General features: G+C 30.7%; 1 long non-coding RNA gene across 1 annotated transcript; it reads left to right on the forward strand.

The window, feature by feature from the left end:
* Positions 1 to 5993: 5993 nt before the first annotated feature.
* LOC143043383 (uncharacterized) lies at positions 5994 to 12174 on the forward strand. The gene is made up of 3 exons (XR_012968353.1): positions 5994 to 6709; positions 8406 to 8620; positions 11947 to 12174. It is a non-coding gene; the product is annotated as an uncharacterized LOC143043383 (long non-coding RNA).
* The last annotated feature ends 3861 nt before the right edge of the window (positions 12175 to 16035 follow it).

Consider the following 16035-nt stretch of genomic DNA (forward strand, 5'->3'; position numbering starts at 1 on the left):
TGTGTGTAAACAAAACCAGAACCGGGAACAGAACAGATAATTCAAGTAATTCTTACTTTACAATTACTCAAATCTCGCTATTTAGGAGGACTACTTGAATTAAAAATAGCAATCTTTGTTTTTTCCTGTATCAAATAGTGATTTAGTTTTTGCGTATGTGAATTATGAATAACTTCATTTAATTTATCAAAACTTCATGAAAACCCATTAAAATGCATTTCATTTTTTCGAATTTTCAATATTATTGGTGACATTATCTATACATTCCAAAGGAGAAGGCTCGATACGTCTCCGTATACGTTTACGCTAAGCATTTGTTATGTTTTTCTAAAATAGATTTAGCAATTGGCTCTGTAAAGAGTTATTTAAAAAGGTACCGTGCTTTTAATTTAATACGCCAGACGCGCGTTTTGTCTACATAAGACTCATTAGTGACGCTTATATAAGAACAGTTTTAAAGCCTAATAATCTCAAATTTGAGGAGCATTCAGGACCCAAAATTGCAAAACGTTGTGCCAAATACGGCTTAGGTTTAATATGCCTGGGATATTATTATAGGTAATTGTTTAGATAACAGTAAACAAAATATTTGAAATAATTTTGGGAAGACTATTTACTTACTGGGATTTGAAATTTTTACCAAAAAAAAAATTATTTTATTTCGCAGGGTATTTCAAAATTCAAAAATAAATATCTGCTTAAAGTTTCTTTTTTTTATCAACAGTTTGAAAATTAAAAATAAATGCATTTGCTTGTTTTAGACATAAAAAAACAACTCATTACAATCTTATTCTGAAAAGGAAAAGTTTCAATAAGCGACGTTAGAACTTTTTTATTATTTTACTCTTCTTCTTAATATATTGAAAATTGAAAGACGCCGCACTGTGGTGTATTTTTCGATTTGACTTGAAATATTGAAAATTAAAAAATCATTCTACTTAAAGCCTTTTTAAATTGATATAGTCACTTGTGAAATAAAGAATGATCTAAGCTAGAGCACTTTCTTCTATTTTACTTTGCAATATTCAAATTTTCTTAATATGCAGATAGAAATGAAATTTGTTTTCATTTAAAAGATAGAAATGCTCAAATTGTTGACAGTATTATTTTAATGCTTCGCTGTTTCCTTTTTTCTGTTTCCTTATTTTAAGTTAAATTTTTTGAAGAACATTTCAATGATGTGTATGTTTGCACATCGTGTGGTAGCAATTACTATAGTAGTACACGCAAAAGACTGATATTAACCAAGATGATGTGAATTTTTATTAAGTAGTTCACACGTAAAACAAACAACTTAGTCTATACTTGCATGTCTATGGAACATGCTAAATGTTTTAATGATAAGAATTAGAACGGAAATGGAGAACGTGTAAACAATACAACAACCCGACCAAAGAGCAGAAAACAGCGAGGAAATCCAGCACCTTGAGTAGGGCCTCAGCTGGCTCCTTAACATAAACGTGTACTATTTCAGTAAAATGGACGTCTCACTATTCTCCGAAACATTTAAATGAACTATAAAAGTAAAACATAACAAAAAAATCAAGACAACTAAGAAAGGCCCGATGCTTCTGACTTGCTACATGCCAAATCATGCGGCGAATTTAAACATGTTTTCTGATATCTCTACCCTCCCTCTAAAGATATAGACAGCTTAGAAAAAAAATACACACGCACAGTAAAACTCAGTGTAAAAGAAGCCCGATTCCGATGTTATAAAATGTATCACATGAAACTAAACAAAATGGTAATGATACATAAATTAAGAAAGGACTACTACCAGTTACTGACATGCCAGCTCGATTCCTCAATTAAACTTAACATGCTAAATAAAAGATTATTTCCCCGATAGGGGTTTAGTATCCTACAATCATCGATACAACTAAAGGAAGAAAACGGTTTGTTTGAGCTACTACTCCTCTGAAATCATACGAAATCGAAATTATTTGTGATACATATATGACGTATAAATGTGGTGTTTTGTACTTTGTGTGACACAATCTTTTCGTTTCCACAAAAAACTCCAATGTCTGAGAAAATATCCAATTTCGGAGACCGTTATCAATCCGTGTCTTATACGCTTTCGCGCATGCTTAATCGACGAACTGCCCTATTAGGCGCACTTTGTTATTATAAGGATTGACACTACATAATTCAATCATCGTCACATGGTTTCTGGTTGTAGTGTTTAAGTCTATTTGTTTGTATAAGTAACACATTTACGAATAAAAAATTTCTAGACTTAAAATAAGGTAAAGTTTCCAATGTGTTATCCGGCACGCAGTAAAAACGACAAATAAAATAATCGAACTAATACAGGACGATGCTGTTGATTACAAATTACACCACTACAAATCCTCTTGCTTTTTAAAATATTAATATTACAAATAATTAATAAGATCCAGATTGACTGGTTCAAATAGAAAGATTTTGAAATCAGAGAAAACCGTGCTTTTATTATATGACAATATCAATACTAGAAATCAGACTAGAAATAAGGCGTAACAATTATTAGTTACTTTTATTCAGTTACGATCTGCAATATAGTTCTAGTATATACATAACCCGTATCATTTCAAAAACTGGTTCTAGAATAAATTTGTTTATTTCCTATGCAAAGACCGGATGAGTGAATCAATTTTAATACCAAACTATGCTATAAACTTATCATAGATACCAGGACTAAATTTTGTATATACACCAGACGCGCGTTTCATCTACAAAATACTCATCAGGGACGCTCGAATCAAAAAAAGTTAAATAAGCCAAATAAAGTACGAAGTTGAAGAGCATTGAGAACAAAAACTCCTAAAAGTTTTGCAAAATACAGCTAAGATAATCTATGCCTGAGGTAGAAAAGCCTTAGTATTTCAAAAATTGAAAATTTGCTAAACAGTTAATTTATAAAAATAACCATATCAATGATAATTCATGTCAGCACAAAAGTGCTGACTACTGGGCTATCTACCCTCGGGGAAATAAATCTCCACCAGCAATGGCGTCGACCCAGTGGTAGTAAATAAACTCATCATAGATACCAGGACTAAATGTTGTATATACGCCAGACGCGCGTTTCGTTTAGTTACCTGACAACATAATAGCTACTATATCTCTTCTGAATATGTCTGATTAAATGTTTTGTTAGCGTTTGAGGCGAAGACCAGGTGTCTGTACTTTATATATAATAGTATCATGCACATAAGGTTGAATATGAAAAAGCTAAACGTATATTATGTCCTGAAAGTGATTTACATTTTACGATTGATGTCCTTGTACCGATGATACAATTTAGTAAATATTATGAATAGTTTTTGATATCGAAACCCTGGTGTTATAGTTTGTTGGTTATACAGAGATGTTTTTCTTTGAATCAAATACTTCATTACCTTGTTGAAAAGTTTGGGACAAATATACCAAAAAATAAAACAAAATAAATAAATAAATCGAGGAAGATTCAAAACAGAAAGTCCCTAATCAAATGTTGAAAATAGTGAATTAAACCTGGTTTTATAGCGCTAAACCTCTCACTTGTATGACAATCGTAATCAATTCATTTATATAAACATCGATGCGTGAACAAATTGGACATGAAAGGTAAATAGATCAAAATAGGGGTACATCAGTCATCATCAAAATCTCCATTAGAACAGAATCAAACAAATACTTAACAAAGATGCACTAAAAAGCTTTATTCAAATTTAAAAACCACATTCATTGCTTATTGATATATGAATTTCCTATCAACTTATAAAGGATTGCAATATTTGAAGTCCTGTGACTGAATGTGAAGGTTTCACATTAACTATAATGTAGAGTCGCGTGTTTGACGCCAGAATAAAAACGTCACACAGGATTGATAATCAGCAAAAATGGACATTTTTTAAATAAAGCTACTTAGACCTGACTTTCTTCGCCAACAACTTGTTCAAATATGGATGTTTTCATGCTATTAAAAGTTATATGGTTTGCTTCTGACCCCCTACGGATCCATAGATGGTTAGCAAAATTCATAGGGGGTGAGGCCGGAACGTGTATTCTTTCGTGGTCTGTTTTAATTTCGAAATCAAATCCCTATTGATGTTTAAAAACCTGTCAATGTATTATTCAAATTAGTTTCGTTCTTCTCATGCGATTGCTTACATATGCATATTGCTGCTGTTTTTCTCTCACTTAATACTTCCTACCGAAAGATGCAGATTAGTTTTCATGTTTTCTCGTTGGCTAAAGGAGAAAAGGGAAGAAACGGCAAGTTGAGTAGTATGCTTACCTAAAAAAAACCTCATCTACCGCTGATCGTTTTTGTTTTTAATTTGATTTTTATAGTTCCTGGTCATTTGGTGGTTATGATTGTGGCTTTGTTCAGTGATCTTAGTGATTGTTTTGCTAACATTGTGACAGTTTAGCATCAAATCTGTTTCAGTTTATTTCTATGTTGCAAATTAATGAACAGAGCTCGACGTTCAGATAAGATGCATATCTTATTAGATGAATTAATTCACCACACTTTCTTTATGTTCTTATAATTACATACAGATGGGTGCAGTCCTAACCTGTATAGCAAGTTAACTTGATAACCAGTCATTTGGACTGGTCAAAGTTAACCTGTGACCGGATTTAGGACTGCTCTGACCAGTCTTAGGACCAAAACCTAGTTAACTTGAAAAGCGGACTTGGTCCTAGGACTGTTTTAATGTCTGCCAAAAAGTTAACTTGGAAACAGGTCCGCTATTGATATAAGTTAACTTCGAACCAGTCCTGTCATAAGTTTACAGAAGTTAACTTAGAAACCAGTTCTACCGTAAAGTTAACATAAATTAACTTCGAAACCAGTCCTGCCACAAAGTTAACATAAGTTAACTTCAACTTTGACAAATCCGATCAAAACCAGACCTGTTCCCAAGTTATCTTTTGACTGGTCTGCTCAACACTGAGTTAACTTGTACTCAGGACCGCTCTACATCAACTTTTTAAAAATATTTTTTAATATCTTTGTTTCGTAGTATAAACATCGAAAATAAAGTAAAATTAATACTTCCCTTATATAAACAGGATTTAATACAAATACTTGAAAATAAAGTACGCATTAAACGTTGATTGTTTATACACAAATTAAATTATTTATCTGTGATTTGCCAATCTATAAATTAAAAAAAAAAAAAAAGATCTTGGTTACAATGATAACGGGCACTGAATATATATTCCAATACCTATTATATTCAACCATATTTGCACTTAATATTATGTATATCTATGCATGATGTATATTAGATGTTTGTTATACGACCTTGATCTATGTACTAGCCACAATCAGCAATATTTTAATTTCAGGAGACAAATTATTATACAAAATGAAAGCATCATTAAAAAACATGGCTAAAAAATTTTGTCTGCACAAATTAAAAGTTCCAGCATGTCCTTCTTTTTTACAGTCTATATACCATGTATACCAGCATAGTAAATCAGCAATATTTTTTTTTATGCCAGGATTCAATGTATAATACAATGGACAGCTATATTGCAATAGAATAACTACATGAACAATAAATTTTTGTTCGCATAAATTTAGGGTGCCAGCATGTCCTCCTTTTATTCAAAATAATGATACGAATCAAAATTTCAGTAGTTTTGATACCTCATGCTACATGTAACGTGTACAACAAAATGATTTGACAGCATTGTCCAAAACTGACCAAATGTGCACTTTAATTTGTAAATCTATATACCATATATACCCGTATAGTAATCCAGCCATATTTTTCATGTCAGGATTCAATGTATAGTACAATGGACACCCAGTCAACAGACTAACAGTGGGCCAACGTTGGCAAATTGTCGGCCCGTTGGTCGACCGTTGGTTTTGGCTGCACAACATTAGCCCAACGTTGGCAAATTGTCGGTCCGTTGGTCGCAAGTTTATGTTGGCTGCACAACATTGGCCCAACGTTGGCAAATTGTCAGTATGTTGGTCGCACGTGATTGCTGCACAACATTGGCCCAACGTTGGTCTGTTGTTGTAAATTCATATTATTATCTCATTTTGGTTATAAATAATCGGGCAAATGTTAGCATTATGTTAGTAGCAACACAGAGCCGATATGAAATTTTGTTAATAAAAATTGATTATGAAATATTATACTCTTTATTTATTTCTTTTGGGAGGCGGATAATTTCGATTGCTGCAGGCTTTATGAAAAGTTGATGGTATACCGAAAGCTGAGACCGAAAGTGTTTATCAACTGAAATTACATTTACAACTCTATGTTGGGCCAATGCTGGGCCAACATTGATCATATATTATACTCTATATATATAAGCCCGGTAAAATTTATACTGGATATCATTACTGTAATAAAAAAAATGTATATCGTAAACATAAAGATTGTCTTGTTAAAAGTTTAAATTTATTGCAATCATTATTTATAATAACTTTATTCATTAAAATTTGTGAAACATGATAATTTAGCAATTACATGTACAGTGATATTTGATACAGTCAATCTGTTAATCAAGCACATTCTGATAAGGTTGACCATATGTTCGACTTTCAAAGATAGTTGCTATGGTAATTAAGTTTATAAGAAATCTAAATGTAATGGGATGGTCACTTTTATGGTTATTTCCTGTTGTGTATTTGTAAGAAAGCAGTAAAACGAAGAAAACAATAGAGAAAATCATATCATCTGAGGTTCAAAGAGAAAGAAAGTAACATGTAAGGTGTAACTTTAAAAAATCTGATGTATATATATATACGATTAAGAATGACAAATACAATTTGATTTTTTTAATCTGAGGGATGTTGTTAAAAATTAAAACATATATTACTCTATCATTTTATAATGTTGATCTTGAAGTTTATACGTTTCGGGCGAAATATTTGTTAGACTTTAAATCATTTCAATCCTATTAAAATTCAAAATTCAAAAATTCAAATTCAAATTCAAATATTTTATTGGACAAAGCACATATGATACAATGCGTATTCCAAGATACAAACACATTAAACATGACAATTTATGCAAATACAACGTAAAGAAAACATTTCAAGTACTAATTATATATATAATATAACAGTATTACCCAGTATTATACTTATGGTAGACCAACTGACATTAGATTTTTATTACGAAGTTCAAAAGCTTGACTTAAATAATTACATATTTGCCTGGTGTCAACCAGATTTACTGGGTTAAGTAAATAAATCGTTGATTTAATATCATCATCATTATTAAGGTTTTTGAAAATATCAAACTTCTCCCGAAGGTCTTTATGTAGAGGACAATATAAAAGAAAATGAACTTCATCTTCCACTTTATCTTTACAAAGTTTGCAGTATCTTTCACTTGCTAAAATTTTTGGTTTGCTATACCTCCCAGTTTCAATTGCAAGTGAATCTGCACTTATTCTAATTTTTGTAAGCAGTGATCTATCATATTTCTCAATATAAAATCTTCAGTAAGCTTTTAAGTCAAATGATGAGCACACTTTACTATAAAATCTTAGTTTACCTGTGTTATTAGATTTGATATACTCAAGTTGACCTAATATCTTGCATGTATAAAAGTTTTTTTAGTGAGTCCTCAAACACATTATGTCATATTTGAAGTGAATCAAAGTTGATTAACTTTTTTAGTTTATGTTATGATTGTACCCAGCAAGAGCTCTTCTGTGTATACAATATTTATCTTCAATGAATTCCTATTAATCATCAAGAAATCATCTCCTATTAATCATCATGAAATATTTGCCACTGAACATTAATATTTTCAAACAAATTGTAAATTACCAATATTTTAATCGGTTTTTTTTTCTAAAATCTATAACGATAACATTTATGACCATTACTGAAGATAATGGAAAAAATCTGTCTTAAGATGTACCTTATTCCGTAATGTTTCAGAAATGTGGTATATATAATAATTTCTACTTCATTGAAATATAAATGAATTTGTTAGTTTTATTGTATTTCTAAATCGCATGCAAACATATACGATATATTTGTGAAACCTGATCATCTACACACTTGCATGTGTAACAGTGTTTTAGATATCAAACAGAGTATTTATTTCTTAATCTTATTCAAAAATCTTATCTAAATTCATTGCAAAAATGTGTTGTAATTTGTATATAATTATACGAACTCGGCTGAATTTAGTTTTTTGTCCTTGGTAAAACTTTTGCAAAAAGAAAAAACCCGATATTTGAATAGTTTGTAGGAGTAAATATCAGTCACAAAAAGCTAACGCTTGAAATATAAAAAAAACAGGGGGGCGGAAGGGGCGTTAAAAAAAGACTTTACCACACAGACGGATATTTATAAAAGAAAAAGACTATAAATTATTGTCTGAATTACTTGAAGTAGCTTTTCTTTTTAATATACAATTTTACATTCAAATATAAATTTATAGGTCAGGTATTTCAGTACTACAGAGGACAAAATTAATCAGAGTGCAAAAGGAAAAAAAAAGAGAACTAGGAATGATAAGAATTATTGACAATATCCTGGCTAGAAAATGCATGGGAATGGAGATGGGAAAAAAAGCATTCTACAAAATGCATGGGAATGGAGATGGGAAAAAAGCATTCGACCAGTTGATAGCCTAGAATGAATAACTTTAAGAAAGTAAGTTAACATAATAGCCATCCTTTATGCTACATCGGATTCGAATTTCACAGATATATATGTTACAGTAAATAGGTGAAATTAGGAATAACATGTAATTACTAAAATTTAGGAATTACATGTAATCCCCAATGCACTTAGTAAATACAAGTAATTCCTGAAACGGCGCAGTTATTACCAGTAATTACTAATTTTAAAATGAATTTTTACACCTATTTACTAACTGTTAAGACAATGTTGTAACATGATCAGCTAATAATTTGTTTAGCAGTCAGTTTTGTACTGGTGCACTTGCAAGTGAATAATTGAACCCCAATGAATACGTATGCATGTGACCTTCAATTCAACCCCTAGCTGAAGATATGTTTCCTATGCAGTCAGGGGCGTTACTTAAACAAGTTATTTTTTTAATTACTTATATAAGTATTTTTTTATTTCAAAAATGATAAAATTACTTAATAGAGTTATTTTAATTTTCAATAGAAACATAGACTAAATGTAGTTTTCATGATTTTAAACAACATTTTATATCATAAAATAAAGAATATATCAGATTTGAGAGGAGTATAGAGATAAAGGGCTACTTTGAAAATAATGACAAAAATATTACTTGAATAAGTTATTTTAGACAATTTTGAGAAAAATAGCAATTACACTTATCTAAGGCACATATGTAATTGATTGAGGTTACAAATTATAAATAACTTCAGGTCTTAATTAATTCACAAGTATCTATCTATTTATATCAGTCTACCTTCAAGATTTTAGAGAAAAATGATAATTTAATAGTCCCAAGAGACCAATCTTTGACTCAGAAGCGTCGGTATGAAAGATAAGTGCGTCGGAAAGTTAATTAGTGTTTCTGAAGAATGAGTTTTTATATATCAAGGGAAAAATAACCAGATAACTGTGAAAATTATTTAAAGCTAGTAAAATCTGTATTCTTGGACACCTATAAAAATAATATTCAGAAAAATAACTTATATAAGTTATATTTAAATAAGCCTCGTTTTCAACATTACTTGTATGGGTAATTTTAATTGTTACTTGTATAAGTAATGCCCCTGACTGCTATGTACATGATGTAAATTCAAATTTGAAATTGTAAGGTTTCGTGGAACCATTATCTCGCTTACTTTTGCTGTTAGTCCCAGGCTAAAAAAAAATGGGAAAAAAATATTAAAATTTTCCTCCGGATACTATCTTTTGACTAGTACTGTAAGAAGCTTAGAACTGTTCAAATTTCGTTAAAATCCAGGGTGGTTTATCTAATAAATGTTTTAAAAAAATACTTTAACTGCAGAGTGTATGTAATATTTACCGAAAAAAAAAACGAAGTCTATCTATAAGGAATATACGAAAAAGGATTTTTTTACAAACTTTACTTCTGAGTATTATCTTAGGATCATAAACAAGCTTCTGTCCAAGTTTGGTAGACATCCAGGATATTTTGAGAAAGTTATTAAAATTCTAAAAACTTTAACCACAGTGTGAACTTCAATGTAATGTTAACTGACATAAAAAAAACTAAGTCCATTTTTAAATAAAATACGGAAAAATATATGTTATTGCAGAAGCAAACATGATGCTATAGCAAAATAACATAATATACAATTACAATAATGACAGTAAACAAACAGAGAACAACACAATAAGGTCATAATAAGCACATAATAACAACTGCTATGCAGTTAACCACATGGTGGCAAATTTTTCGAGTACAATATTTGGATACTTTTTTCTTGCACAGATGTAACATACTAAAAATTGGAAAAAAACTATTTCAGTTAAAAATTAAAAATAAGTTGAAAAAGCTGTGCAAATTTATCAGGGTTATAACTTTTCAAGTGAGTCTTCCTGGTTAATCACCACTCTTCACTACTATACTGTTTATTTTATTTTATTTCATATTTTCATCTCATCTTGTCATGTGTGTTATGTGTTATGTTATATAATTTTTGATGAACTTCTTTGTACCATTGTAACTTTGTGGTGTTTGAGAAATAAAGAATCTTGAAATCTTGAAAATCTTGTGGACGCTTCTGATGACAGAATGGTTTGCTATGTCTCGCTTTTGCGACAATAGTCGCAGTTTGGACAAAAAGAAACAGAATTACAACATTGAAAGTAAAACAATAGGGATGGACCATTTAGTTGACTTATACAAGTAAAAAGGATGATAAAATTTTATTGCAGGTTTATAAGCTTAAGTTTGGAGGTCTTAAAAACTCATAAAAAGAGAAACACAGAAATATGAAATGTGACTCTTAACATCATCAAAGTGTATGAATTTGTTTGTGAAGAATGTCAGCTTCATCGCAACAGTCTGACAAAAAAAGTCTTAAATAAACCTATTTTGTAAAAGGAATTTCACTTGTGTCATTGGGCAAGTATGCCTGATGGAGATTTTAATTTGAAGAAATTATAAGATTTTAAGAATTATCAAGATTATTCAACCAAATTTAACATTACCGAATTGTCAGCAAATGAAGTGACAAAGTTGCCTATAAACTTCTCACAAATGTATTTCTCAATAGTGGATAGATATTATTGTCTTGCATGCTGAAAATGATTTTTAGGAAGTTTCAAAACTTTTAAAATAACCATTTTCCAGTTTCAGTTCACACACACAAGAGAGTATACACTTTAGATGTGCCTTATACATGTTATATACCTTAATCCTTAATTGAGGAAGCCCTAAAATACCTACCCTTTTATTTTTTTATTTGGTATCTTGAATGATATCTTTAATTTGAAAACAAAAACATCATATTAGTAAATAGCTGTAAAAATGACAAAAAAAATCAGTGAATACCAGTAATCACTGAAACAACTAGTAAATACATGTAATTACTAAACTGACTAGTAATTACAGGTATTTACTGAAATGTTTAGTAATTACGTGTAATTCTTATTTCACCTATTTACTGTAACATATATATGCATAACATGTTTAATACTACCGTTAATGGTAGTGTATTTAGATTTGACTTTGTATTTTTTTCAACTAGTTTTATTTATTTATTTAGAACATTTTTGACAAAGTTTTCTGTAACCATTTCTACACTCAATTGTCTTGCTTAACCTGCCTAGCTTGGTGAAGTCTATAACCATTATGGTAAAGAATGCAATATGCTTTTTGCCTTGGCTTGTATGGGCTAAGGAAATATTAAAGAAAGAGTATTTTTCATAACTATTGTACAAAAATGTAATGTGCCAGGACACCAGATACATTTTTAAAAAATTTTATCATTTTTTTTTAGGAGGATTTAATATATTCTAATATACATACATTGAGTACTCATTTATTCATTACTTAATTACAGAGTCAGTGAAATAACTTTTATGAAGATATGCTAAACTGGATAAAGGATTTAACATAAGAGGGAGCCAAAATAGTGACAAAACAAAGTGTAGCAAAAAACAAAAGGAACACTTGCATCTTGTGGATAAAAACCATGTTGGAATACAGAATCAGAAAAATAGCTGTATGAAATGAATTATCAATGCCTTCATACAGAGCTTGGATATTTCTACATAAACTGTAATGATATTATGCATGTTATGCAAATGGGATAAATGAATTATCATGAATAGACTTAAACAAGTTTATAATTTTCATTCTAGATCTGATTTAGCAACCAATAGATACAAAATAGATTTTTTTTTAAACTTTGCTGGTTGTCTAGCTAAAAATAAATTATATTTTATGAATTAATCATACCTTTGTATTTACATTATTTAAGAAAATTGGGTAACATGGATATGTTGATTGCATTCATTAAATTTTGGGTACAATTCAGATGTACTATTCCTGGAGAGATTGATTGGTTGTTGGTCACTGAAACGTCCATTGGCAAATATTGCATGCATGTTCAGGAAGTTGGAGAGAAAGTGGCAAAATACAAAATTTTCGGGTAGTATGTAAGACACAACATGGTGTAGTGGATATGAAAAACGCAATTATTGCAATATTTAAAAAAGTAATAGTTCCGCCATTTCGAACTGATGTAAGAATCAGGACTTATTGCAGTTGTTGCCTGGAAAGGATTTTAGTATCCTTCATATGGATAAAAATGTTTACAGATTGAACCAACGGAGTTCCAACGTTTGCTAACAGTTAGTATTACTACGTTGGCCTAACGTTTGTTCAACATCAGCAAGTATTATTCCTTCATTGGACCAACGTTGGGCCAATGTATTGTATAAAACCTTACAACGTTGTGCCAACGTTTAGCCATCACGTTGGGCCAACATAGGGCCACTTTGCACTTATACATTGGGCCAACGTTTAAAAATAACGTTGGGCCAATGCATGTGCCAACGTACCAATGTTGTCTGGGCAGTAATATTGCAATACACTAACAACAAATTTTTGTTCGCATAAATTTAGGGTGCCAGCATGTCCTCCTTTTATTCAAAATATTGATACGTAAAAAAATTTCAGTAGTTTTGATACCTCAAGCTGACTTGTACAACAAAATGATTTGACCAAATTGACCAAAGCTGACCATATGTGCACTTTAATTTGTAAATATATATACCATATATACCCGCATAGTAAGTCAGCCATATTTTTTATGTCAGGATTCAATGTATAATACTATGGCCAGCAATATTGCAATACATGTACTACAATAGCAACAAATTTTTGTTTCGCATAAATTTAGGGTGCCAGCATGTCCGCCTTATATTCAAAATATTGATACGTAACAAATATTTCAGTAGTTTTGATACCTAATGTTGGCCCGTACAACAAAATAATTTGACCGCATTGACCAAAACTGACCATATGTGCACTTTAATTTGTTAATCTATATACCATGTATACCCGCATAGTAAATCAGCAATATATTTGTGTTAGGATTCAATGTACAATACAATGGACAGCAATATTGCAATAAAATAACAACGAATTTTATTTTGCATAAATTTAGGGCGTCATTATGTCCTCCTTATATTCAAAAAATTGATACGTAACAAAACTTCAACAGTTTTGATACCTCATGCTGACTTGTACAATGAAATAATTTGACCGCATTTGACCAAAACTGACCATATGTGCACTTTAATTTGTAAATCTATATACCCGCATAGTAAATCAGCCATATTTTTTATGCCAGGATTCAATGTAAAATACAATTGACAGCATTATTGCAATACAATAACAACATAAAGAACCAATTTTTGTTCGCATAAATTTAGGGTGCCAGAATGTCCTCCTTTTATTCAAAATATTGATACGTTTCAAAATTTCAGTAGTTTTGATAGCCATGTTGGCCCGTACAACAAAATGATTTGACCGCATTGACCAAAACTGACCATATGTGCACTTTAATTTGTTAATCTATATACCATGTATACCTGCATAGTAAATCAGCCATATTTTTGTGTTATGATTCAATGTACAATACAATGGACAGCAATATGGCAATACAATAACAACAAATTTTTGTTCGCATTAATTTAGAGTGCCAACATGTCCTCCTTATATTCAAAATATTGATACGAAACAAAATTTCAATATTTTTGATACCTCATGCTGACTTGTACAATGAAATAGTTTGACCGCATTTGACCAAAACTGACCATATGTGCACTTTAATTTGTAAATCTATATACCATGCATACCTGCATAGTAAATCAGCCATATTTTTTATGCCAGGATTCAATGTAAAATACAATAGACAGCCTTATTGCAATACAATAACAACATAAAGAACAAATTTGTGTTCGCATAAATTAAGGGTGCCAGAATGTCCTCCTTTTATTCAAAATAATGATACGTATCAAAATTTCAGTAGTTTTGATACCTCATGTTAACGTGTACAACAAAATGATTTGACCGCATTGACCAAAACCGACCATATGTGCACTTTAATTTGTAAATCTATATACCATGCATACCTGCATAGTAAATCAGCCATATTTTTGTGTTAGGATTCAATGTACAATACAATGGACAGCAATATTGCAATACAATAACAACAAATTTTTGTTCGCATAAATTTAGGGTGCCAGCATGTCCTCCTTTTATTCAAAATGTTGATACGTAACAAAATTTCAGTAGTTTTGATACCTCATGCTGACTTGTGCAACAAAATTATTTGACCGCATTGACCAAAACTGACCATATGTGCACTTTTATTTGTAAATCTATATACACGCATAGTAAATAAGCCATATTTTTTATGTCAGGATTCAATGTATAATACAAAGGACAGTAATATTGCAATATAATAACAACACATTTTTGTTCGCATTAATTTTGGATGCCAGTATGTCCTCCTTTTATTCAAAATATTGATACGTAACGAAATTTCAGTAGTTTTAATACCTCGTGCTGACTTATACAACAAAATTATTTGACCGCATCGATCAAAAACTGACCTGCATATGTGCACTTTAATTTAAAAATCTATACATATCCAAATGGTAAATCAGCCATATTTTTTATGTCTGGATTGAATGTATAAAATAAATGACCACTGTTGGGATGGCGCCTTTATGTCTTCTCCTGACACTCCTGTGAACATGTTAGTAGGATGGCAAATGTAAGCAATAAGGAAAACAATTAATGCAATTTTTTTTTCTCACATAAATTGAGAATGTCAGCGTTTCATCTCTGTGTTTATAATATTGAACAGTCATTAGGGTGTGTAAAACAAAACTATTAGGCCGCATCATCCACGTAAATGTACCAACAATGACATGTCTGCATTCATTTGTGCTTTTTGATAAAAAAATGTATATGAGGTTCTCTTCTGGGAATAGTATACTGTTAATCTATTATGTCGGTTGATTGATTTTGTTTGTAGTTAAACGTCAAGTGACAACTATTTCATTCATGTGCACAAATCTCTCGACAAATCTGACGAATTTGACGAGATTGTTGGTAGTTTGTCCAATCGTACGTATCCGGACACTGTACAACTGTACAATTTTCGTTAGAATATTCTGCGGAAAAAGAATAGTAAATCCAACCCAAACAAATAGAATAACAATGAAATATCCATGCATGTATAAATGCATAATGTATAAATTAAGAAGAGACAGGTAAAAAAAATTGGGAACGAAGTAACGTCGACAACGTCGACAAAAATGTTGATATCCCATGATATAAGAATGTTGTTCCGATGCGTTGGATAACCTTTCTATCCGCCTTCTAATTAAAAAAATATGATAGCTCTATGTAATTGACTAATGTATATAAGAATATATAAAATAAAAAAAGAAAGAATTGTGTTGTTATGAATAATGTCTAGTAGAGTATAGCGAGTAAAGAAATTTGCTATTAGAAGCCTTCTGGGGTAGAACAATGCGAATGTTGTTTATACACTTTTTAATAAAGCTCAAGTCTGATTTGAAAAGTCGCAAAAACGATAACATTTCATAAGCAGACATGTCCCCAGGTC

This window comes from Mytilus galloprovincialis, chromosome 8 (genome assembly GCF_965363235.1).
Source record: "Mytilus galloprovincialis chromosome 8, xbMytGall1.hap1.1, whole genome shotgun sequence".
NCBI classification, from domain to species: domain Eukaryota; kingdom Metazoa; phylum Mollusca; class Bivalvia; order Mytilida; family Mytilidae; genus Mytilus; species Mytilus galloprovincialis.